The sequence below is a fragment of the Hyperolius riggenbachi genome, chromosome 1 (assembly GCF_040937935.1).
Source record: "Hyperolius riggenbachi isolate aHypRig1 chromosome 1, aHypRig1.pri, whole genome shotgun sequence".
Lineage (NCBI taxonomy): Eukaryota > Metazoa > Chordata > Amphibia > Anura > Hyperoliidae > Hyperolius > Hyperolius riggenbachi.
The window spans coordinates 395,551,107-395,577,901 of NC_090646.1; the positions used below are offsets into that span (position 1 = coordinate 395,551,107).

The window sequence follows — 26,795 nt, forward strand, 5'->3', positions numbered from 1 at the left end:
TATAATCATCAAAAAAGACATGAATTTTGGCAAAAAATGATTTTTTTTACTTTCTGTGCTGACATTTTTCAAATAAAGTAAAATTTCTGTATACATGCAGCGCAAAAAATGTGGACAAACATGTTTTTGATTAAAGAAAACCCATTCAGTGTATATTTATTGGTTTGGGTAACCGTTACAGCGTTAACAAACTATGGTGCAAAAAGTGAATTTTCCCATTTTCAAGCATCTATGACTTTTCTGACCCCCTGTCATGTTTCATGAGGGGCTAGAATTTCAGGATAGTATAAATACCTCCCAAATGACCCCATTTTGGAAAGAAGACATCCCAAAGCATTCACTGAGAGGCATAGTGAGTTCATAGAAGATATTATTTTTTGTCACAAGTAAGCGGAAAATGACACTTTGTGACAAAAAAAAAAAAAGTTTCCATTTCTTCTAACTTGCGACAAAAAAAATGAAATCTGCGACGGACTCACCATGCCCCTCTCCGAATCCCTTGAAGTGTCTACTTTCCAAAATGGGGTTATTTGTGGGGTGTGTTTACTGTCCTCGCATTTTGGGGGGGTGCTAATTTGTAAGCACCCCTGTAAAGCCTAAAGGTACTCATTAGACTTTGGGCCCCTTAGCACAGTTAGGCTGCAAAAAAGTGCCACACATGTGGTATTGCCATACTCAGTAGAAGTAGTATAATGTGTTTTGGGGTGTATTTTTACACATACTGATGCTGGGTGGGAGAAATTTCTCTGTAAATGACAATTTTTTAATTTCTTTTACACACAATTGTCCATTTACAGAGATCTTTCTCCCACTCAGCATGGGTATGTGTAAAAATACACCCCAAAACACATTATACTACTTCTCCTGAGTACGGCGATACCACATGTGTGGCACTTTTTTGCACCCTAACTGCGCTAAGGGGCTCAAAGTCCAATGAGTACCTTTAGGATTTCACAGGTCATTTTGAGAAATTTCATTTCAAGACTACTCCTCACGGTTTAGGGCCCCTAAAATGCCAGGACAGTATAGGAACCCCACAAATGACCCCATTTTAGAAAGAAGACACCCCAAGATATTCCGTTAGTAGTACGGTGAGTTCATAGAAGATTTTATTTTTTGTCACAAGTTAGCGGAAAATGACACTTTGTGAAAAAAAAAACAATAAAAATCAATTTCTGCTAACTTGTGACAAAAAAATAAAATCTTCTATGAACTCACCGTACTACTAACAGAATACCTTGGGGTGTCTTCTTTCTAAACTGGAGTCATTTGTGGGGTTCCTATACTGTCCTGGCATTTTAGGGGCCCTAAACCGTGAGGAGTAGTCTTGAAACAAAATTTCTCAAAATGACCTGTGAAATCCTAAAGGTACTCATTGGACTTTGGGCCCCTTAGCGTAGTTAGGGTGCAAAAAAGTGCCACACATGTGGTATCGCCAGGGGCGTAGCAATAGGGGGTGCAGCGGTAGCGACCGCATCGGGGCCCTTGGGCCAGAGGGGCCCCGAATGGCCCTCCCTCAACTACAGTATTAGCTCTATATTGGTCCTGTGCTCATAATAATCATTTATATATGTACTTTGAATAGTGGTAATCATTAACAAACTATTCCCCATCCCCTTCTTGCACCTCTGACATTGTAGTTGCCATTGGCAGCTTTTAGTGCGCCGTTTCAAATGCTATGTATAGAGTGCATGGGGGGCCCCATTGTAAAACTTGCATCGGGGCCCACAGCTCCTTAGCTACGCCACTGGGTATCGCCGTACTCGGGAGAAGTAGTACAATGTGTTTTGGGGTGTATTTTTACACATAACCATGCTGGGTGGGAGAAATAACTCTGTAAATGGACAATTGTGTGTAAAAAAATCAAAAGATTGTCATTTACAGAGGTATTTCTCCCACCCAGCATGGGTATGTGTAAAAATACACCCCAAAACACATTATACTACTTCTCCTGAGTACGGCAATACCACATGTGTGGCACTTTTTTGCACCCTAACTGCGCTAAGGGGCCCAAAGTCCAATGAGTACCTTTAGGATTTCACAGGTCATTTTTGTTTCAAGACTACTCCTCACAGTTTAGGGCCCCTAAAATGCCAGGGCAGTATAGGAACCCCACTAATGACCCCATTTTATAAAGAAGACACCCCAAGGTATTCCGTTAGGAGTATGGTGAGTTCATAGAAGTTTTTATTTTTTTGTCAAAAGTTAGCGGAAATTGATTTTAATAGTTTTCCGCTAACTTGTGACAAAAAATAAAATCTCCTATGAAGTGGTCCCTGGCCCCATAAACGGAACCTAAACTGAGAAGTATATGGATTTTTCCTTTAAAAATAATACCAGTTGCCTGACTCCCCTGCTAATTAGAGATGGCCCGAACGGTTCACCGGCGAACGGTTCCAGGCAAACTTTGGGTGGTTCGCAATCACATGCGAACATGAACTTTCCCGGAACTTCGGTTCGCCCCCATAGTGCACCATTAGGGTCAACTTTGACCCTCTACATCACAGTCAGCAGGCCCGTTGTAGCCAATCAGGCTACACTATCTCCTGGAGCCACCCCACCTCTTATACAGTATAAGGCAGGCAGCGCCGGCCATTATAGTTGTTCGTGTCCCTGTAGTAATTAGTGAAGGGAAAGCTGCTGGCAGACTCTCATAGGGAAAGATTAGTTAGGCTCTTGTAAGCTTGTTAGCTTGCTCCTGGCTGATTTTTATTCCTAAAATAGCACTCCATTAGCTCTTTTGAGAGCTAATTTTTTTCTTATTTTTTTCCCCTGCACCTTCCTTCCTCCCTCCCTCCCTCCTTTCCTCCTCCTCCTCCTGTCTTGTCTTCCAGGGATTTGTACAACAACAAACAACAAACACAGAACATTTATATCGCGCTTTTCTCCTGCCACTAGGACGCGCTCTATAGGCAGTAGCAGTGTTAGGGATACTTGCCCAATGTCTTCTACTGAATAGGTGCTGGCTTACTGAACAGGCAGAGCAAAGATTAGAACCCAGGTCTCCTGTGTCAGAGGCAGAGCCCTTAACCATTACACTATCCAGCCACCGCTTTGTAGGATGTTAAAAGCCAGCTTACATACATTGGCCGGGAATCAAACCCAGGTCAACTGCTTTGAAGGCGGCTATGCTCACCACTATACCACCAACACTACATGCTGAAGCCAGCCTAGCATGTACCATTGTGATATACCCAAGAGAAAAATGAGCTTGCTTAGGGATTTGTAGGATGTCAAAAGCAACCTCACATACATTGGCCAGGAATTGAACCCAGGTCAACTGCTTTGAAGGCGGCTATGCTCACCACTATACCACCAACACTACATGCTGAAGCCAGCCTAGCATGTACCATTGTGATATACCCAAGAGAAAAATGAGCTTGCTTAGGGATTTGTAGGATGTCAAAAGCAACCTCACATACATTGGCCAGGAATTGAACCCAGGTCAACTGCTTTGAAGGCAGCTATGCTCACCACTATACCACCAACACTACATGCTGAAGCTAGCCTAGCATGTACCATTGTGATATACCCAAGAGAAAAATGAGCTTGCTTAAAGATTTGTAGGATGTCAAAAGCAACCTCACATACATTAGCTACCATAATATCTATGTTACTCTTACAGGGCTATGGAAACCGTTTTGCCCATGCGATAAAGTGAGGTGCAAAAATGAAATCATGCCTAGCAGAGGATGGTTTAGATCCATCAACCTCTGGGTTATGGGCCCAGCACGCTTCAGCTGCACCACTCTGCTTACGTTTGTATATAACCTTCAAGTTCAAGAAGGGTACATTAGTTGAAATAGTTACACTACTATATATGTTACAGCAAGGCCCTAATGACACTTTCTCTTACGGGGCCATGGCCACCGATTGGCCCATGTGGTAAAGCAAAGTGTAAAAACCAATGTACACCTAGAAGAGGATGGTTTAGATCCATCGACCTCTTGGTTATGGGCTCAGCACGTTTCCGCTGTGAGTTTGCGCGCGAGTTTATTCCTCAAAACGGTGCTAACCTACTTAGTGCAATGGTTATCATGCCCAGAAGTCTTTAGGTGTGCTAAGTAGGTTAACACCGCTATGTGAATCAAGCCCCATGTGATTTCGTCCCTTAAAACGCTGCTTTGCGTCAAATCCAAATTTTAGCCCTGGGACTTTTGGAGCCTATGCCACTCTGCCATGCTCCCCTCCAGGTGTTAGACCCCTTGAAACATCCTTTCCATCACTTTTTGTGGCCAGCGTAAATTTTTCTGGTTTTCGAAGTTCGCCTCCCCATTGAAGTTTGTTGCGGTTCGCGAACCGAAAATCTGAGGATCGGGCCATCTCTACACAGGATCAGCAGGACGCCAGGCAACTGGTATTGCTTAAAAGGAAATAAATAAGGCAGCCTCCATATCCCTCTCACCTCGGGTTCCCTTTAAATTTTAGTTTCACATTACTGTTCAATAAATTAAATACATGACCAGTTGTTATGGATTACCTGGGTTTTTGCCCCATAAAGAAATCCAATGAAGTTACACATTTCTTGCAGTCAAAGAAAACATTGTACTAAAAAGTGGAGAAAATGGTCGGGGTTGAGGTATGGCCCTTTCTGTCCTAATACAGTGTGCCGTTAATCTTAGCTAACGACAGACCACAGAGCAAGATACCCAACACCGAAACACAACTTATTCCAGTAAATGTGTTTTCTTTTATTCATTGCTTGTAATTTGTTTTAGTGCAGCTGCAAGATAAGGCTGTCCCTTTGTTTCTAGCAGGGTTGAAAAGTACTTCTCACAATGAGATTTAATTGTGTGGCTTTTAGCATAGTTCTTCAGAACATCTGAGACTTCTAAATACAATTATCCAAATTGTATTCACCGTTAAAAAGGTAATAAAATAGAAAACAAAAAGATGCAAACAAAACAGCAAAAGGCACACGGAGCAAACAGCTTTAAAAAATAGAGGACAGTTTTGCTAAAATCTATTATAGGATGATTTTGCTTACGATTATTGAATTTAAGAAATGAAGTGTTTACTAACCAGGTTGTAAAATTGCAAATACATTCAGGGAAAAAAAAAACTGTTAAAAACTGTTTACTGAAGCAGTGCAAAAGATAAATTAACTACGCTTTGAATGTGAATGTAAAAAAAAAAAATGCTTGGGTGTGCATTAGCTAAGCCATTGCATTTGTCATCTATAGAATAACAACATAATATCAGCATGTACAGGATATATTATGTTTTTTTTTGTAGGATCCAGTTAATTAAAGATACACAGTGCACAGCCACTAGAGAGTATGTTAAAACATTCTTTAAAGGAAAAGTACACGTTTGCATGCATTTATTAATTGCCCTACTCTTCTCCCCCACCAAAATCCCTACTAAAATGCCTACAGGACTTCTTACCTGAAATGTGCCTGATCAGCAGGCTTTCCATGCAACATGTCCACTGAAAATAACACACTGTGCCACACTGCGGCATTGGGGTGTGACCCATCGGACACATTGCAATGCGTAATGTAGCATTGCAATATTAAACCTATGCACCGTTCACAGTATGTCTGTTGCAATGCTATCTAATGGCAGGCAGCATCCCAACGTACTGCATGCTAGTGATGCTCCGATACCCCCGATCATGATTTTGAGTAAATACGGCCACAGCAGAATAGAAATCCAAACATACTGTGATCGTGATCTGGATTTAAATCGGAGCTCCGAATTCGACTTCAGCAGTGATTACATGTAGAATTTGTGATCATGGCCGTTCATGGCCTTTCCAGATACGTTTTCAATTTGTGTGGCCATAGCAATGTTCTATAGAGCCTGGTACACACATCCTATTTTGATTGGCCAATATTACCATCTCCATGTAATACAAGAGCTTACCTACATATTTTGTTCATAGTATTCAAAATCCGTTGGCCCTCGTACTACTTCAGGTAGGTGGCAAAAACTGGCCATTCAATGGCCACTCAAAATGTGTATGGACGTGTGTACCAGGGTTAACATTCAAGCGCATTGTTTTCTGGTGTGTGTGTGTGTGTGCGTGCATGCGTGCGTGCGTGTGTGTGTGTGTGTGTGCATAAGCTGTCCTTTATAGACCTTTGTTACCATTTTTGACATGCATTCTTACCTAGTAAGGGTGCTGGGTGTGTGTTGCTACAGTATATTTCCTTTAATAAGCCCTTTAATCATCCTATGTGGAAATGTTTCTAGAGTTCCCTTTCTTTTATTTCCCACTTCTTCATTAACTGCCCTGTTCTATAGTGCCACAGCTGTACATGCACTAATTTATCGGTGTCTCCCTTTGACCTTTGTTGGGCAGCTTTTCAGTTATTACCTGGAAACTTGCTATGGATCACAAAATCCGTTGCACTGGCAGTGATTTCACAGCTGAGGGAAGTGTACTTCAGCCCTTCTGATAACAGGAGTATCTACATCACAGCAATTTCAGCTTCCAAGGAAGTGATCACTCACAGACCACATAGGAAGTTGAGGACAGTGGCACATCTCCCATATTGCCTGAATATCCTAGTCACCCTCCAAAATAGGGCTGATAACTAAGTGATGTTAATGTTAGCTACACTGTTTTTGCATGGTTGTATCTCCATGTTTTGCTTTATGCATTTTGCTAATATCTGGTAACAGAAAGATTGAGGGACAGAGGTACTTCCTGTTTGGGGACCTTTCTAGGGACTGATACTATTAATAATAACAAGGGGCTTGCTTTGTTTTTCATTTGTGTGTGATGTTGTTTTGGGGGATTTTAATTTTGACAAGAAAACGTTGGTATATTATTATACACCTTAAAGCTGGAAAAAAAGAAAATCAGTTTAACTTACCTGGGGCTTCTTGCAGTTCCCTGGAGACATCCTGTGCCCGCTCTGTCCTTTTGAGACCCTCTGGCCAGCATCAGTGAACCCCCCACAGATGGCTGGCCACTTGCCTCCTCACTGTGTATGGCAGTGTTCTGCGCATATGCAGTATCCAAAAATTGCTACTGCACATGCACAGATTGCTCCTGGCAGCTGGAGCGCGATCAGGGTGTGCACAACTCAGGGCCACGCATGCATAGTAGCCTCCAATTGGCCGTGACTGGCAAGCTTTGAGGGGGTCGCCACTGCTGGTTGGATGGTCATGTGTTGCTTCTGACAATAGAAAGATAGCTGCTGCTGGCCTAGGAGTAAGTTTGGCTGAAGTTACAATAGACTACAAAGATGTAGGAGGAGTTGGCTAGTATGAGACAGCTAACACACAACAGAGAAGGAGCCTTTTTCTGTTTACACACATTGAGGGTGAAAGGCATGCTTCTTTGGAGTCCTTGTGCAAGCAGGGAGCATGTGTGAGCTTGGAAAGGAAAAGTCTCTTCCTCTGCAGGTCCTTGGTCTGAGCAAGATTTTTATGGTGATTGTTGAAAGATAAGTAATTCATTAGTGTTTAATTTAATTAGTGTTTAATGATTGTTTGTGTATGTTTTCCCATTTGTGTTTGCAATTGTGCAGTTCTGCTATTGCTTGTGTTTTGCATTATTTTAAATATTTTGATTTAGGAAACTCAAGTTACTTGCAACAAGTGTCATTTTTACTGCATTAGTGAAAGATAAGTAATTAACTAGTGTTTACTTATTATTGTAAAGATTGTATGTGTATGCCTTCCTATTTGTGTTTGAAATTGTACAGTTCTGCTATTGCTTGTGTTTTGCGTTATCTGAAATAATTTGGTTTAGTAAACTCAAGATACTTGCAACCAGTGTGTGCTTCCTTAGCAATTACGGTATATATATATATATATATATATATATATATATATATATATATATATATATATATATATATATATAAATAATAATTTATATATTTTTATATATAAATTATTATATATTTATATATTTTTAATTATATATATAATAATTTTGATGGAAAAACAACTGCCAGTTTTTTCAAAAAATTTTGTATTGACTCTTTACTAAAGAATATTAGTAATGACCTTTCTGATATTTATATTTTTAAAAAGGAAGAATAAAGGACTTTCTGTTGTCCAAGCAAAAGTGTGTATAGGCTGTAAACAGTCAGGTTATGACCTTGCTACTTGTATATTTCTCTATGGTGACCCTTCAGCTGTACATATTTGTCAAAACCATCACGAAAACACTATAAATATCATACCAGTAAGCGTCCAGGGGACTAAAGATCAAATCTACAGTAAGGTTATAAAAAGAAAGGCCTTCTGCGGGACAATGCTGTTCTGAAGGATGGCTAAATGAATATAGCAATGTGATGGGGAGAACACAGGGTACAATTACTATGCTGGAATGCTACCATTAAATGAATTATAATATGATCACTAGCTTTGAAGTGAAATATTCCACAGCTGAAGTTATTAGACAGTGAAGGAATTAACATTTCCAGGAGTTGAATTACGTGGGGGTTATTAATACTACAGTGAAGAGACACATTCATTCACACTTCATTATAAATGTCAACACATGCCAAGTGGTGTTTATCTTGTTCAGGTAAATACTGACTGAAAAGTTTCAGAGATGACGAACCTTAATATTGGCCAGAAAATGCCAAGGAACCAGCTTACAAAGAAGGAACGATCTGAAAACAGATCCTCGCTAGTGTTGGGCGAACATCTAGATGTTCGGGTTCGGGCCGAACAGGCCGAACATGGCCGCGATGTTCGGGTGTTCGACCCGAACTCCGAACATAATGGAAGTCAATGGGGACCCGAACTTTTGTGCTTTGTAAAGCCTCCTTACATGCTACATACCCCAAATTTACAGGGTATGTGCACCTTGGGAGTGGGTACAAGAGGAAATTTTTTTTTAGCAAAAAGAGGTTATAGTTTTTGAGAAAATCGATTTTAAAGTTTCAAAGGGAAAACTGTCTTTTAAATGCGGGAAATGTCTGTTTTCTTTGCACAGGTAAAATGCTTTTTGTCGGCAAGCAGTCATAAATGTAATACATATAAGAGGTTCCAGGAAAAGGGACCGGTAACGCTAACCCAGCAGCAGCACACGTGATGGAACAGGAGGAGGGTGGCGCAGGAGGAGAAGGCCACGCTTTGTGAGACACAACAACCCAGGCCTTGCATGAGGACAAGAAGCATGCGGATAGCATGCTTTGTACCGCCATGCAGTCATAAATGTAATAAAGATAAGTGGTTCAATAAACAGGGACCACGCGGCAACGCTAACCCAGCAGCAGCAGACGTGATGGAACAGGAGGAGGCGCAGGAGGAGAAGGCCACGCTTTGTGAGACACAACAACCCAGGCCTTGCATGAGGGCAAGAAGCGTGCGGATAGCATGCTTTGTACCGCCATGCAGTCATAAATGTAATAAAGATAAGTGGTTCAATAAACAGGGACCACGCGGCAACGCTAACCCAGCAGCAGCAGACGTGATGGAACAGGAGGAGGCGCAGGAGGAGAAGGCCACGCTTTGTGAGACACAACAACCCAGGCCTTGCATGAGGGCAAGAAGCGTGCGGATAGCATGCTTTGTACCGCCATGCAGTCATAAATGTAATAAAGATAAGTGGTTCAATAAACAGGGACCACGCGGCAACGCTAACCCAGCAGCAGCAGACGTGATGGAACAGGAGGAGGCGCAGGAGGAGAAGGCCACGCTTTGTGAAACACAACAACCCAGGCCTTGCATGAGGGCAAGAAGCGTGCGGATAGCATGCTTTGTACCGCCATGCAGTCATAAATGTAATAAAGATAAGTGGTTCAATAAACAGGGACCACGCGGCAACGCTAACCCAGCAGCAGCAGACGTGATGGAACAGGAGGAGGCGCAGGAGGAGAAGGCCACGCTTTGTGAGACACAACAACCCAGGCCTTGCATGAGGGCAAGAAGCGTGCGGATAGCATGCTTTGTACCGCCATGCAGTCATAAATGTAATAAAGATAAGTGGTTCAATAAACAGGGACCACGCGGCAACGCTAACCCAGCAGCAGCAGACGTGATGGAACAGGAGGAGGCGCAGGAGGAGAAGGCCACGCTTTGTGAGACATAACAACCCAGGCCTTGCATGAGGGCAAGAAGCGTGCGGATAGCATGCTTTGTACCGCCATGCAGTCATAAATGTAATAAAGATAAGTGGTTCAATAAACAGGGACCACGCGGCAACGCTAACCCAGCAGCAGCAGACGTGATGGAACAGGAGGAGGCGAAGGAGGAGAAGGCCACGCTTTGTGAGACACAACAACCCAGGCCTTGCATGAGGGCAAGAAGCGTGCGGATAGCATGCTTTGTACCGCCATGCAGTCATAAATGTAATAAAGATAAGTGGTTCAATAAACAGGGACCACGCGGCAACGCTAACCCAGCAGCAGCAGACGTGATGGAACAGGACAGGAGGAGGCGCAGGAGGAGAAGGCCACGCTTTGTGAGACACAACAACCCAGGCCTTGCATGAGGACAAGAAGCGTGCGGATAGCATGCTTTGTACCGCCATGCAGTCATAAATGTAATAAAGATAAGAGGTTCCATAAACAGGGACCGGCAACGCTAACCCAGCAGCAGCAGCAGCACACGTGATGGAACAGGAGCAGGCGCAGGAGGAGAAGGCCACGCTTTGTGAGACACAACAACCCAGGCCTTGCATGAGGTACCGCCATGCAGTCATAAATGTAATAAAGATAAGTGGTTCAATAAACAGGGACCGGAAATGCTACACCATCCCAGATGTTCATTGGTCATGTTACTTGGTTGGGGTCCTGGAGTGTTGCGTAGTCATTTCCAATCCAGGATTGATTCATTTTAATTTGAGTCAGACGGTCTGCATTTTCTGTGGAGAGGCGGATACGCCGATCTGTGATGATGCCTCCGGCAGCACTGAAACAACGTTCCGACATAACGCTGGCTGCCGGGCAAGCCAGCACCTCTATTGCGTACATTGCCAGTTCGTGCCAGGTGTCTAGCTTCGATACCCAATAGTTGAAGGGTGCAGATGGATTGTTCGACACAGCTACGTCATCTGACATGTAGTCCTTGACCATCTTCTCCAGGCGATCGGTGTTGGAGGTGGATCTGCACGCTTGCTGTTCAGTGGGCTGCTGCTGCATGGGTGTCAGAAAATTTTCCCACTCCAAGGACACTGCCGATACCGTTCCCTTTTGGGCACTAGCTGCGGCTTGCGTTGTTTGCTGCCCTCCTGGTCGTCCTGGGTTTGCGGAAGTCAGTCTGTCTGCGTACAACTGGCTAGAGGAGGGGGAGGATGTCAATCTCCTCTCTAAAGTCTCCACAAGGGCCTGCTGGTATTCTTCCATTTTGACCTGTCTGACTCTTTCTTCAAGCAGTTTTGGAACATTGTGTTTGTACCGTGGATCCAGAAGGGTATAAACCCAGTAATTGGTGTTGTCCAGAATGCGCACAATGCGTGGGTCACGTTCAATGCAGTCTAGCATGAATTGAGCCATGTGTGCCAGAGTCCTACCAGAATCCTCATCATCCTCTTGTGAGCGTTGTGATAGTTGTTGTGATGCATCATAGTCGTCACCTTCCTCCTGGTCTGCTTCTGCTGACCATTCGCGTTGAATTGTGGAAGTCCAACGTGCACCGCTCTGGCCCTCGTCAGTGGTGGCATGAAATTCCTGCTCCAACTCCAGCTGTTCCTCCTCCTCTTCTTCGTCATAGCTGCTGGGGCCAGCGTTCCCTGAGGCGGATGGCCTGATGTTGGTACCATCACGCTGATCGTTTTCTCCTTCAGATTCCCCCAGTTGCATCATGACAGCTGTTTCCTTGATTTTCAACATTGACCTCTTCAGTAAACACAGCAGTGGTATGGTAATGCTGACTGAAGAGTTGTCACTGCTCACAAGCAACGTGGATTGCTCAAAATTTTGGAGGACTTGGCAGAGGTCCAACATGTTGGCCCAATCGGATCCACAGAAGCTTGGCAGCTGTCCGGATGCGCCTCGGTACTGCGCCGTCATGTACTGGACCACTGCACTCTTCTGCTCACAAAAGCGTGCTAGCATGTGCAGCGTAGAATTCCAGCGCGTAGGGACATCACACAGCAAGCGATGGTGGGGGAGATTGAAGCGCTCCTGCATCTTGGCGAGTGCCCCCGAAGCAGTACTGGAATTTCTACAATGTTTGGCCACTCGACGCACCTTCAACAGAAGATCGGCCACGCCTGGGTATGTCCTCAGGAACCGCTGAACTACTAGGTTCATCACGTGCGCCAGGCAAGGGATGTGTGTCAGCTTAGCCAACCTTAAAGCGCGAATGAGATTACTCCCATTATCACACACAACCATGCCCGGTTTCAAGTCCAGCGGTGCCAGCCACAAATCCGTCTGTTCCTTTATTCCCTTCCAAATTTCCTCCCCTGTGTGCTGCTTATCCCCAAGGCAGATCAGCTTCAGCAACGCTTGCTGACGCATGCCAACAGCTGTGCTGCACTGCTTCCACGATCCTACTGCTGCTGGGTTAGCGTTTCCGGATGAGGTACAGCTTTGAGATGCGTTGGAGGAGAAGGAGTCAGAGAGGTAGGTGCTGCTGTTGTTATCCAGTGGGAGGGACGGCGGTGCAGCTGTTTGCGGCGTGGGCAACACCCGCGCCGTAGCAGGTGAGGAATCGCTGCCAGGCTCCACAAGGTTCACCCAGTGCGCGGTAAGGGAGATGTATCGACCCTGGCCGAACGCACTCGTCCAAGTGTCAGTGGTGAGGTGAACCTTGCAGGCAACGGCATTCTTCAAGCTTCGGGTTATTTTGCTGACCACGTGCTCATGCAACTCAGGCACTGCAGAGCGCGCAAAGTGGTAGCGGCTGGGAACCACGTAACGTGGGATGGCCACTGACATCATGCCCTTGAAGCTGTTTGTCTCCACCACTCGATATGGCAGCATTTCGCAGGCCAGAAGCTTGGCTATGCTGGCTGTTACTGCCACGGCCCGGGGGTCATTTGCTGGCAATTTCCTCTTGCGCTCAAACATCTCCGACACAGACAACTGAACCGTAGCGCTGCACACGGAAGGGCTGTTGGTTGTTGTGTTTGATGAACACTGGGAGACCTCAAGAGCACTACTCCGGAAAGTGACAGTGTCAGCGTCGTCTGATGTTTGTGAATGTTGTGAACCACGCAATGGCTGGGCTACTGCTGCTGCTGAGGCGGGTCTGGTGGTGAGTCTGGTGAACCCAAGGGAGGCAGTGTTGCTGGTACCCTGTCCTGCCGCGTTTGCCCACAGAGTGGGATGTTTGGATAGCATGTGGCGGCTCATGCTGGTGGTGGAGAGGTTGTTAATACTTTTCCCCCTGCTCAGGCGAGTCTTGCACACCTTGCAAATCGCCATGGTAACATCCTCAGTGCAGTCTTCAAAGAAAGCCCAGACTTTGGAGCACCTGCCTCCTTGCTGGCGATTTCTGTTTCCTCCTCTTTTGCCTCTCACTCTAACTTCCACGCTTGTGGTGCCTGAAATTGCGCGCCGCCTACCTTGTGGCACAAGGCGAACTCGTGCAGCAGTGGGTTCTTCAACAGACTCATCTGTGCTGCTGCTACGACGGCGATGTTCTCGTTCACAAATAAAATCTGGGTCTCTGTCCACATTGTCCATACCCTCCTCTTCCATCTCCTCAAACTCGTCATATGTCATTGTGGGGGGCCGCCGCCGTGGAGTAGAGCTCCCCAGAACAACCTCTGCGCAGCTCACTCCAACGTCGTCTTCCAGATCTTGTCGGCCGACCTCCTGCAATTGCAACCCCTCCTGCCCAACTTGCTCTGGGATTTGGGTTTCCGAGTCCTCCTCGGACTCGCCTTGTATTTCAGTGCGCGGTGCATTTCCCACAGTTAATGGTTGTGAATCCGGGCACAACATTTCTGGCTGTTCCTCCATTGACCTTTCATAGGTGGAAGTTTGTTGGGCTGGGAATAGCTCCTGCGAATACCCCATTGTGTCCTGAGGTAATTCATAGGACTGGTTATCTGGCAGTTGTGTGCGTGGTGTCGCTGCCGGTTGTGTCAGCTTTGTGCCCACTGGCTCCTTGTAACTGGCTGAGGACTCGGACCTCGTGCGTGATGTGCTGGTGCTGCTTAACCCACTGCTGGACGCTTGAGAGGTCATCCAAGTAATTATCTGGTCCTGTTCTTTTGGATTTGTGAGGGTTGTTGTCCTGGACAACATGGGCGGTATTGAGTGGGTTTTCTTGGGTGCTCCCCTGTGGGCTGTACGTGAACCGTCAGGGGAAACACCTCTTCCCTTGCCCCTTCCTCTTTCACCGGATTTCTTCCTCATTTCACTTATCCTTAAAGTACACGCTGACTGGCAGCAGTACAGTGGCAGTACAGAAATGCTATACAGTACCACTATTCCCAGCAGCGACACAGAGCACAATGCTATACAGTGGCGGGTGAGCGGTGTACTACTGTTCCCAGGCCCAGCAGACACAGAGTGGAAGTAAACACAATGCTATATAGTCTGGCTGAGCGGTGTACACAGAGTGGCAGTACACACAATGCTATATAGTCTGGCTAAGCCGTGTACACAGAGTGTCAGAAAACACAATGCTATATATAGCGTGGCTGAGCGAGGTGCACAGTGGCAGTACACACAATGCTATATTAGTCAGGCTAAGCCGTGTACACAGAGTGTCAGTAAACAATGGTATATAGTCTGGCTGAGCGGTGTACACAGAGTGGCAGTAAACACAATGCTATTTATAGCGTGGCTGAGCGAGGTGCACAGTGGCAGTACACACAATGCTATATATAGCGTGGCTGAGCGAGGTGCACAGTGGCAGTACACACAATGCTATATATAGCGTGGCTGAGCGAGGTGCACAGTGGCAGTACACACAATGCTATATATAGCGTGGCTGAGCGAGGTGCACAGTGGCAGTACACACAATGCTATATTAGTCAGGCTAAGCCGTGTACACAGAGTGTCAGAAAACACAATGCTATATATATAGCGTGGCTGAGCGAGGTGCACAGTGGCAGTACACACAATGCTATATATAGCGTGGCTGAGCGAGGTGCACAGTGGCAGTACACACAATGCTATATATAGCGTGGCTGAGCGAGGTGCACAGTGGCAGTACACACAATGCTATATATAGCGTGGCTGAGCGAGGTGCACAGTGGCAGTACACACAATGCTATATTAGTCAGGCTAAGCCGTGTACACAGAGTGTCAGAAAACACAATGCTATATATATAGCGTGGCTGAGCGAGGTGCACAGTGGCAGTACACACAATGCTATATATAGCGTGGCTGAGCGAGGTGCACAGTGGCAGTACACACAATGCTATATATAGCGTGGCTGAGCGAGGTGCACAGTGGCAGTACACACAATGCTATATATAGCGTGGCTGAGCGAGGTGCACAGTGGCAGTACACACAATGCTATATTAGTCAAGCTAAGCCGTGTACACAGAGTGTCAGAAAACACAATGCTATATATAAAGCGTGGCTGAGCGAGGTGCACAGTGGCAGTACACACAATGCTATATATAGCGTGGCTGAGCGAGGTGCACAGTGGCAGTACACACAATGCTATATATAGCGTGGCTGAGCGAGGTGCACAGTGGCAGTACACACAATGCTATATTAGTCAGGCTAAGCCGTGTACACAGAGTGTCAGAAAACACAATGCTATATATATAGCGTGGCTGAGCGAGGTGCACAGTGGCAGTACACACAATGCTATATATAGCGTGGCTGAGCGAGGTGCACAGTGGCAGTACACACAATGCTATATATAGCGTGGCTGAGCGAGGTGCACAGTGGCAGTACACACAATGCTATATATAGCGTGGCTGAGCGAGGTGCACAGTGGCAGTACACACAATGCTATATTAGTCAGGCTAAGCCGTGTACACAGAGTGTCAGAAAACACAATGCTATATATATAGCGTGGCTGAGCGAGGTGCACAGTGGCAGTACACACAATGCTATATATAGCGTGGCTGAGCGAGGTGCACAGTGGCAGTACACACAATGCTATATATAGCGTGGCTGAGCGAGGTGCACAGTGGCAGTACACACAATGCTATATATAGCGTGGCTGAGCGAGGTGCACAGTGGCAGTACACACAATGCTATATTAGTCAGGCTAAGCCGTGTACACAGAGTGTCAGAAAACACAATGCTATATATATAGCGTGGCTGAGCGAGGTGCACAGTGGCAGTACACACAATGCTATATATAGCGTGGCTGAGCGAGGTGCACAGTGGCAGTACACACAATGCTATATATAGCGTGGCTGAGCGAGGTGCACAGTGGCAGTACACACAATGCTATATATAGCGTGGCTGAGCGAGGTGCACAGTGGCAGTACACACAATGCTATATTAGTCAGGCTAAGCCGTGTACACAGAGTGTCAGAAAACACAATGCTATATATATAGCGTGGCTGAGCGAGGTGCACAGTGGCAGTACACACAATGCTATATATAGCGTGGCTGAGCGAGGTGCACAGTGGCAGTACACACAATGCTATATATAGCGTGGCTGAGCGAGGTGCACAGTGGCAGTACACACAATGCTATATATAGCGTGGCTGAGCGAGGTGCACAGTGGCAGTACACACAATGCTATATTAGTCAGGCTAAGCCGTGTACACAGAGTGTCAGAAAACACAATGCTATATATATAGCGTGGCTGAGCGAGGTACACAGTGGCAGTAAACAATGCTATATATAGTGTGGCTGAGCGAGCGGTGTACTACTGTTCCCAGCAGCGACACACAATGACTGGGGGGGACCCTGGCTAGCGTGGCTGGAGAGCGAACTACCCTGCCTGCCTACCCAAAGCTAAACCCACAGAGAAATGGCGGAGATATGACGTGGTTCGGGTATTTATTTACCCGAACCACGTGACCGTTCGGCCAATCAGAGCGCGTTCGGGCCCGAACCACGTGACCCGTTCGGCCAATCACAGCGCTAGCCGAACGTTCGGGGAACGTTCGGCCATGCGCTCTTAGTTCGGCCATGTGGCCGAACGGTTTGGCCGAGCACCGTCAGGTGTTCGGCCGAACTCGAACATCACCCGAACAGGGTGATGTTCTGCAGAACCCGAACAGTGGCGAACACTGTTCGCCCAACACTAATCCTCGCTTCATTCTTGTCTAGGAAATCTTCCCATTAAGAGCACTAGATTTCTGAAGTTGTTATTTGAACAATAAAAGAAAGAAGTTTTGAATCGGGATGATACCAATTATTTGAGTAATAAGAGTGGCAATCAGTGTTGTTATTGCCTACTGTTATTACCCCAAATTAACATTACAGAGCACTGTTCACTTGAATAGAGTTTCATATTTCTCAGAGAGGTGTAGGTAGCTAATGCCAAATGTGCAGTTCTGATGCCAAGTGTGCAGTCAGCATTAAGATTAGGATGGATGATGTATTAGACACATGGAAAGGCACTATATGGGCCATGGGACAGGCACTATATGAGGCATGGTGAGAAGGAAAGGGACTCTATACAGCAGCATGCAGGTGAAGAAGGGCAGACACTATTCAGCAGGCATACCAATTATCACCAATATTTTTGCATGTATAATGCTTCCATTTAAAGCGAACTGGAACTGACATGTGACGTTATGAGATAAACATGGCCTCATGTAGTACTAATCCTAGTAATATGCCTGTGTTTCATTTTTATGTATTTATTTTTTATTGCAAGGGCTATAAAACCAGTTCTGTATATGTGCAAATAAGGCAGCAAAATTGCAGTCAAATTTAGAAGCAGCTCTCCTGAAAAATAAATAGAAGCAAAAACACTTTTATCTGAGTGAGCAAACAATCCTGATAGGGGAGGGAGGTGATTTCTGAAGCAGTGTATGTCAACTTCCATAACGAGGCCCATACAGAATTAGCATGCTTACATGTTCACTGAATAAAGTCTTAACTCACTGGTGCCAGATAAGCAAAGACTTTGAGGGTGGTTTCACACTGGGACAGTGTGGTATTTTTACCGCACCCCACCGTCCGCAACCCAATGAAAATCTATGGGGCCATTCATACTGATGCAGTGCGGCGCAATACGACAGAAGTGACGTTTTTGTTGCATCACCGACACAAGGACAGATCTATGTTACCGCATAGTTCTGTGGTGACCTGTAGCGGCATGCGGTGGGCAGGAAGTCATTTAAGTCTATGGAGATGCAGGGTGTTTAAAAAATATAAGTGGTGGCATTGTGGCGCACATGTGTGGAAGCGTATTTTTACAATATGCTTCCGAGTTCTTCCCTATTTTCGAAACAGGAAGTGAGCATGAAGCGAGCATCACTTCCTGTTTGCCTGTCAGCCAAAAGGGGATTACCGCATATTAACATGGTAATCCCGAAGGCCTGTTTTTGCGGTGTGGTGTGGCTCCCGCCAATCTGTAGATTGAAACCGGCCTGAATGATGCGGCAATTGTTTCTTCACATAAATATGTGTTCCAATCCAAAATGCTGATCTTTAGCGGGCACATTGTAGAATAATGAACATATACAAGTAATTATAGAAACATAGAAATCCCAGAGGATCCTGCATATGTTGACCAAACAAGATAATCCAAATATAAGTACTGAAACCTTAGATATGTGTACTAATTTTCCATAGGAAAACCAGGAAGTGGGATACCAATGCTGATAGTAAACATGGATCTAAATTATGAATACATGAGTAAGTGTATATACCTTTCAAAATCATGTAGCTCATGCAGCCACAGGGCCAGGTCATATGAATTGTTTAAACTTGTACGTAAGTTTGTTATACTCTTACTCAAAACCAAAAGAAAACAAGAAACAAATTAACAACACAATTGTCCAAAAAGGACAAACAGAAAAGGGGAACCTGATTTTATGTCTTAGAAAGGTATGCCATGAATTCTTATCAACCCCCAAATGTTTGACAGCAACATCATCTTTGTGTAACAATATTGTCCCTCATTTGTATACAACAGAAGGGATTTCAGTGGAGCTGAATGTCAGACAATATGGTCAGAAAAAAGTCTGTCTTCTTAATCATCCCTTTTTGGACCTAAAAGCCAGACACCCATCCAGAACTGCTATAGCGCAAAGTGTGCTCATAGCCTATTAATTTTACAAAGCCATACTACTCCAACATGCATATGGCTGTTTCACCTGCATGATTATTCCTCATCAGTAGACGGCATGAACTCATATGACTCTGTCAGATAGGACCTGGCAACTGGACAAAAGGGCTTTTAGCCCCTTTGAGCTCTTAACAGAGCATACATATAACTAAGCTTCCGGGAAATTTGGGCGTAGGGTAAAGACAAAAAACAGCTGAGCTCACCCTGCTTCTGCAAAAGTCCCGGCGGCGTTAATTACTATTCCCCCTCCAGGTTGCTGTGGACAGTGGGGAAATATGTAATTCAGCTTCCAGCTATTGCTGATGGACAAATTATGCTGTTTTTATGGTAAGTTGGGCATCATTTTTTTGATGGGGCCCAAATTACTGTCTGAGTACTGCTTTAGCTTCTAAGGCGGGACTGGCTGCGCCAAAATCTTTGGCACTGTTTTTGCGTTCTTTGCTAACAGTATCCTAATGTTCCTGAGGCCTGTTCAGTAAGCCAGCACCTATTCAGTAGGAGACCTTGGGCCAGTCTCCCTAATGCTGCTACTGCCTATAGAGCGCTTCCTAGTGGCTGCAGCTCTGACGCTTTGAGTCCACCAGGAAAAAAGCGCGATATAAGTGTTCTGTGTTTGTTTGTTTGTTTGTTTGTTTGTTTGTTTGAGGCATTATGAGCTATCTGGGTATACAGTATACAATTCGGTAAAAGAAGAGAGGCAAATATGGTCTGCAAAAATCTGGTAAAGACCTATAATGTATCTGGTCTGCTGTGCATATTTAGAAATAGGGAGTAGAGTATATAAACCAGTATGGAATTGCAGCTGTTTCCCAGACACTGTTGCAAGTTCCTGTACAAAGAGGTGGACTAGAGGGAAGCTGCCTAGCAGGTATGATATTCACAGAACAGTAGTTTGTTTACAGGATAATAAACATATTCATTTTATATTTTGATTCTGCATAGCAATCAGCTCTGGGGGAAGGTTGTCTAGGGCAAACCAGTGAAGAAACCGCAACTAAGAAAAGTATTCTATACTAACAAGATACAAAACATGGATGATTACACAAGAAATAAATAAATGCTATATGATATTACACTGGATTTTATGATGTTTGGGAAATAATTGTATTTTGCCTTATCACAACAAACTGTTTGTTTGTTCTGAAGTCTCACGGCCCATGAGTACAGTTGTTGAGAGTAAAAAAGGTGATGGCCTTTGATAGGATTATTCCCTCTCCCCTTAGTCTATGAAGTGAGCAAATACAGCTGAAATCTTATATGCACTCAGCTGACAAATTGTCTTCAATAACCAGTTGCCATGACAACTGAAATAGTAGCAGCAAATACCTTTTAAATGTTCCCTGTGTTCAGTATAGCAATAAGACAGTATAGTAAAGGTCACACAAGTCTTATTATTAAACATTTATCTATCGGCTCCCAGGTATTCATGGGATGTATAAAAAACCGTGAAACCAGTTTGCAAGGTATTTCTAATCGTGTGTATTTTTAAGAGCAGACATTACAATAAAAGTCCCATTCAATAAAATCTTTCAAAGTTTTACCAGATTGCATGCAAATGCTTTGCTAATGACAGCGATTGGTGTGAGCTGCTTTTGCGTCAGCCTGATAATGCTTTTCCCCTCTAAATTTAGTAATGATATGTAACTAATTATTCAAAATGTAAAACAGCAGACCAGAAAAAGATTCTAAAAAGCCTGCAAGGTCTAAAAAGCTCACAAATAAATAGTGAGGGTTCTATATGTGAGCTATGTTTTTGTGTATGTGTATACAGTATATACTGTAGGGAGTGGCACAAAGGTGTTGCAGAACAGAATTGTTGAGGGGTTATTTGGCAGTTGGCACTCAGCTTTGAGAGCACAAGATTACATCTAGGATTTAATAAAACAAAATAAAAAATAAAAATGCTAGGTATGCCTTTTTGTTAAGATGCAGTCATTGTAGTGTCACATTACAATAGGATAAGCAGTTTTAAAGCGGACCTGAACTCAGAACTTCCTCTCTGCTCCAAAAGGTATGCAGCATCATAATAACCTTTAAAGAAAAACATCACTTTATTACAGCTGATACAAATGCTGCAATAAATCTGCACTGTTTCTACTTCCTGCTTTCATGGAAGCAGACGTATTGTTAAAATCCTGTGCTTTTAAATGAGCTTATCTGCTTGATCTGCTATGGCAGTCAGGTGACACAGGGGAGAGATCAAATTACAACTTGTGATTAGACACAAACGAGGGGGAATTAGACAGGCTAAATTCATACAGGGTGCATTTCACTATGTTTTCCTTCTGTCCTGTGCAAGAGTTTAGGTCCACTTCAAAGGGAACTGAGCACCATTGACAAACTTTTTTTTAAAACTTACCTTCCCATTTGGAAGATTTGCAATGATATGTGTTGTTGAGGGGTGGGGGTTGAGGTGAGCATAACTACTTACCAAATTCACGCCTTATATGATACTTAGTAAATCATTCTCCACATGTTCTCAATTAAGCGAAAAGTACATTGCACCCAGCAGCACATTGTGAAGTTGTGGTACATCATTTATGGCTGTTCACATATGTGCATAAATTGTGCAATATTCGAGTTGTAATGTGCAGGGACACATTTAGGTGAAATGGCGCCTTGGTTGGAAATAAATATGTTCCCCTCATCATCCCACAGATAGCAGTCTAAGGATACAGGTGGTGTTAGTGCCACCTTCCTCCAGATAACAGTTTATCCTTCCTCCATCCTACCACATATCGGTATTAGGTGGCCTTTGCTTACACCCCAAAAAGTACAAGGCCTCATTTACAACGTACGTGATTGTACGCCATCTGCATTGCCCTTTTAATCCCATTCAATAAAGTGAAAGGGTCACTGTTGCGTTTTGGTGAAAATGCATTCAGCTGTGCAATATTGCATCACATTTCTGTCCATTGCATAAAGTCTGAACATTACACAGAACAGTCTATGCCCTTCTAATATTCTTGCATTTCGGAGTTGCACACCATGCGCATTGGCAAAATTTGCAGTGCAACGCATATAGGGCTTGATTTACAAAGCGGTGCTAACCTACTTAGCACGTCTAAAGTCTTTAGACGTGCTAACCAGGGTGCTAAGTAGGTTAGCACCGAATTATCTGATTCAGAAATTCGGTGCTAACCTACTTAGCACGTCTAAAGTACCGAATTATCTGATTCAGAAATTCGGTGCTAACCTACTTAGCACCCTGGTTAGCACGTCTAAAGACTTTAGATGTGCTAAGTAGGTTAGCACCGCTTTGTGAATCAAGCCCATAGTGTGAACGAGACCTGAGCACAGCTTAGCACAATATCTTACCTGTCTTTTGCTATGCTCCCTCATTCTTTCTTCCTCAGCACATTCCAGCCTCCTGTATTTCCCTTTGGCTTCTGTTCCTTACGGACAGAGATGCACTTTCGTAACATGCCTAGCAGGTCACCAGGGCAAAGATGCTGCTGCAAGGAGCCATGGAGACTGGAGGACATGCTGAGGAAGGAAGAAAGGTGAGATGTCATGCTCTTTTGGGGTTGCACTGCATTAGTCCCTGGGGTTTACCCCTCTGATGTTGACAACGAGTGTGTGACACCCCTCCCCCAACACACCCACACCCCCACACACACACACACACACACACACACACACCATAGTCCATAAAAGGAGTGGGACTTAAAGGGACACTTAAAGAGGAACTCCAGTCAAAATAATGTAATTAAAAAAGTGTTTCTTAAGGCTGCCCCCTATCCCCTCTTCTTTTCGCCCTCGCAATAGAGCCGTTAGCAATCCAAATTAGGAATTCTTCAGAGATTTCCGGAATACCACTAGGGAAGAGAGAATTTAAGGTCAACCTCTTCGCAGATGACCTAGTCCTCTGCATTACCCGCCCAACAAAAACCCTCCTCGCACTTAATAAACTCTTAGCAGCCTTTGGAACCGTCTCAGGTTTACAAGTTAACCCAGACAAATCGAAGGCGTTAAATATTTCGTTACCACATAGACTTATGCAGGCTCTACAAGATGCCTTTGAATTTCAATGGGACCAGCACAAACTTCCCTACCTGGGCATTTTCCTTACAAGTACTTATGACACCCTGTTCAGCCACAACTACCCCACGTTGGTCAAAGAGTTACTTCAACTCTTAGAATGCTGGAAACGATATTCCATCTCTTGGATGGGCCGCATCACGGCAATAAAAATGTCATTTCTTCCAAAACTACTCTATGCCTTTCGTATGCTCCCTATCCCATTACCAACCCCCTTCCTAAACAATATACAGAGCAAGGTTAACAATTTTATCTGGGGCTCTAAAAAGCCAAGATTCCGTAATGCACACTTGTACCGCCTGAGAAACGATGGAGGACTTGGAGTCCCTAATTTAAAATATTACTATAAATCAGCACAAATCTCTCCACTAATCCTCTGGCAACTAGATACCGATAGACCATCATGGGTAGACATTGAAGAAACCCTAGTAAGCCCAATAAAACCTTCTAATCTCCTCTGGATTACGCCTGCTGATAGACACACCATCACTAATCCTATAATTAAGCACTCTCTATCGGTCTGGGACAGTTGCAAATATTCGGGGAACTTATTGTCCCCCCATAGGCCTTTAGCCTCCTTCTTAGGGAACCCTTCCTTCCCGGCAGCCTTAAACTCCCCAGCTAGCTTTCATTGGTGGGTTAACTCCCGCCTCACTACAGTTTACGCCCTCTCCTCAGATGCAGGTATGAAAACCTTAGCTTCCCTACGAGAGCACAAACAGCTCCCACACACTGAAAGATTTCGTTATTTACAAATCTCTCATTTCGTTAAATCTCACCTCAGATACACAGTCTCCCCATTAACTAGAACTCCCTTTGAACATATGTGTGCTACTGACCCGCTCTCCTCAGGTGCCATATCCTCCATATATCAGGCGCTGTCTCATGCACAATCTAAACATAAACCCAAATATGTAGTTGACTGGGAGAAAGACTTAGATATCTCATTAGATCCCGAAGACCTCTCAGAGATCTGGACCAATATTCCCAAAACCTCAATTAATGCAGATTTAGTGGAGGTTAACTACAAGCTACTCTTCCGATGGTATATGGTTCCCGCCCGAGTAGCTAAATTTAACAGCGCTACATCCCCGAATTGCTTCAGGGGCTGTGGCGCCGTGGGCACTCAAGTCCACACCTGGTGGAAATGCACTAAAGTCCGTCGGCTCTGGCTAAGAGCGTGTACCTGGGCCTCCTCTTTGATTAACCAACCAATTCCCAGAGACCCTATCCACGTCCTATTGGGCCTTCCATATCCAAACCTCACCAAATCACAAAATGCCCTAGTAAACTATATTTTTACAGCAACCAAACTAACGATAGCTGCAGCATGGCACTCCAGTCTCCTATCTTTCGACCTAGTAAAGAACAGGTTGAGCCGTATCCTCTTCTTTGAAAAACTAAGGGCCCGGTTGGAAGACAATATGACTAGATTCAATAAAATCTGGTCCTCCTACATAGAGTACCTATTGGGTTCTGACAGTAGCGCCATGATTAGAAATCTCTAAGCTCCCGGAGCAACTTTAATCCCCACTGTCTTTGCTGGTTTGAGACCACCTGACCTCCTCGTCCCAACAACACCTCTTCCTACCTAATATTCACCTCTTTCTTCTCCTTTCCTAGTCTGTCGACAGATAAACTCATCTGACATCCACCTCTGCCTCCGCTGGGAGGCGAGTATCGCTAGCTATAAACTACACTAGAGTGAAATAAGCTCTTGCTCAGCCATATTTTGGTTCCGTGAGTGAGCAGGAGATATTTCGCCATAATCAATATTTCAGTAGCCCCCCCCCTTTTTAGGCAGCAACACTTATAACGTGTTAAACGATCATTATCTTTTGCCTATCTTATGTGGATTTATCTAAAGACATATCTAGACCTTGTCCACTATTACATCCTCTAGCTTTTACTACTGTCGTTTGAATTAAGTTCTGTACAAGATGGTATAATATATTGTAATCTGCTTCTACGTTAATGCCTATACAGTCTGTACTGATATGTTTATTTTTTGCCTTGAAAAAGTTAATAAAAAAAGATTGGAAAAAAAAAAAAAAAAAGTGTTTCTTTTTTACCATAATTATGTATAAACTAGTCACCTTAGCCCATTTAAAAACTGGCTAGGTCTGTCATTACTTTGCCGATAAAAAGCACTGACACAGGGACAAAATGGATGCAGAGACACTTGCCAATTATATATAGAGATGATTTAGTCAGTGTTTGCTCATTGTAAAATCTTTTAAATCCCTGATTTACATTCTGACATTTATCACATGGTGACATTTTTACTGCTGGCAGGTGATGTAGCTGCTGCTTGCTGTTTTGGCAGTTGGAAACAGCTGTAAACAGCTATTTCCCACAATGCAACAGATTCACAGACATGAAACTGCCAGGAGTACCATGTTCCTGAGAGTTTATTGTGGGAGGGGTTTCACCACAATTTCAGCCATACAAAACCCCCTGATGATCCGTTTGTGAAATGAAATAGTTTTCTCATGTAAAAGGGGGTATCAGCTACTGATTGGGATGAAGTTCAATTCTTGGTGACGGTTCCTCTTTAAGGCTATTAAAAAAATGAGTTTTACTCACCTGGGGCTACCACCAGCCCGCTGCAGCTGTCCGGTGCCCACGTAGTCTCGCTCGGATCCTCCTGGTCCCGCCAGCAGCTACTTCCGTTTTCGGCGACAGGTGCCGACAGGCCTGGGAACAAGAGTGATTCTTTGCATTCCTGGCCGCAATAGCAACCTCTACACTGCTATTGCGGCCAGGAACGCCTGTCGCCTCAAACGGAAGTAGCTGCTGGCGGGACCAGAAGGATCCGAGCGAGACTGCGTGAGTACCGGACAGCTGCAGAGGGCTGGTGGAAGCCCCAGGTGAGTAAAACTCATTTTTTAATAGCCTTAAAGGGAACCTGAAGTGAGTAAAATTATTTAAAATAAACACATGATGTAGCTGCAAATGAATATTACATACTAACCTCACTGTCAGTTCATCTCAGAAGCTCACCATTTTCTTCTTACAGTGCTCCCTTCCAGTTCTGACAATATTTTATCAGAACTGAAATATACTAATTGCTGTCAGTTATTAATCAGCAGCTGTCAGTTACAACTGAATGTGGAAGGTAATGTCCATGTTTCCCTATGGCTCAAGTTGGTGATATTACAGTTTAACAGTTTGCTGATCAGGAAGCTGTTATAGGGTAATGGCCATTTTTCAAATGGAGGACGGAGAATGCCATTGATCACTAGAGTTGGGCCGAACGGTTCGCCTGCGAATGGTTCCATGCGAACTTCAGTGGTTCGCGTTCGCGTCCCGCAGGCGAACTTTTGCGGAAGTTCGGTTCGCCCCATAATGCACCATGAGGGTCAACTTTGACCCTCTACATCACATTCAGCAGGCCAAGTGTAGCCAATTAGGCTACACTAGCCCCTGGAGCCACTCCCCCCTAATACAAGGCAGGCAGCGGCGGCCATTACGCTCACTCGTGTGCCTGCGTTAGTGAGAGTAGGGCGAGCTGCTACAGACTGTCTCTCATAGGGAAAGATTAGTTAGGCTCAGCTTGTTCCTGGCTGCATACCTGTTCTGTTCAGTACCTGCATACCTGTTCAGTAAACCTGCCACTGCATACCTGTTCTGTGAACCCACCACTGCATACCTGTTCTGTGAACCCACCACTGCATACCTGTACTGTGAACTCACCACTGCATACCTGTTCAGTG

The 26,795-nt window shown here is 44.6% G+C and overlaps 1 protein-coding gene across 13 annotated transcripts in view; it reads right to left on the reverse strand.

Moving 5' to 3' along the window:
• LINGO2 (leucine rich repeat and Ig domain containing 2) overlaps positions 1-26,795 on the reverse strand; it is a 2,118,418-nt gene that overhangs the window by 841,835 nt on the left and 1,249,788 nt on the right. Inside the window, exon 1 of one of the 13 annotated variants that reach the window (XM_068234748.1) lies at positions 8,531-8,601. The exons of the other annotated variants lie outside the window; for them this stretch is intronic. The gene's annotated coding sequence lies outside the window, so the exon portion shown is untranslated. Of the gene's footprint in view, positions 1-8,530; positions 8,602-26,795 lie in introns of those variants that run through there. 13 annotated transcript variants of the gene reach the window in all.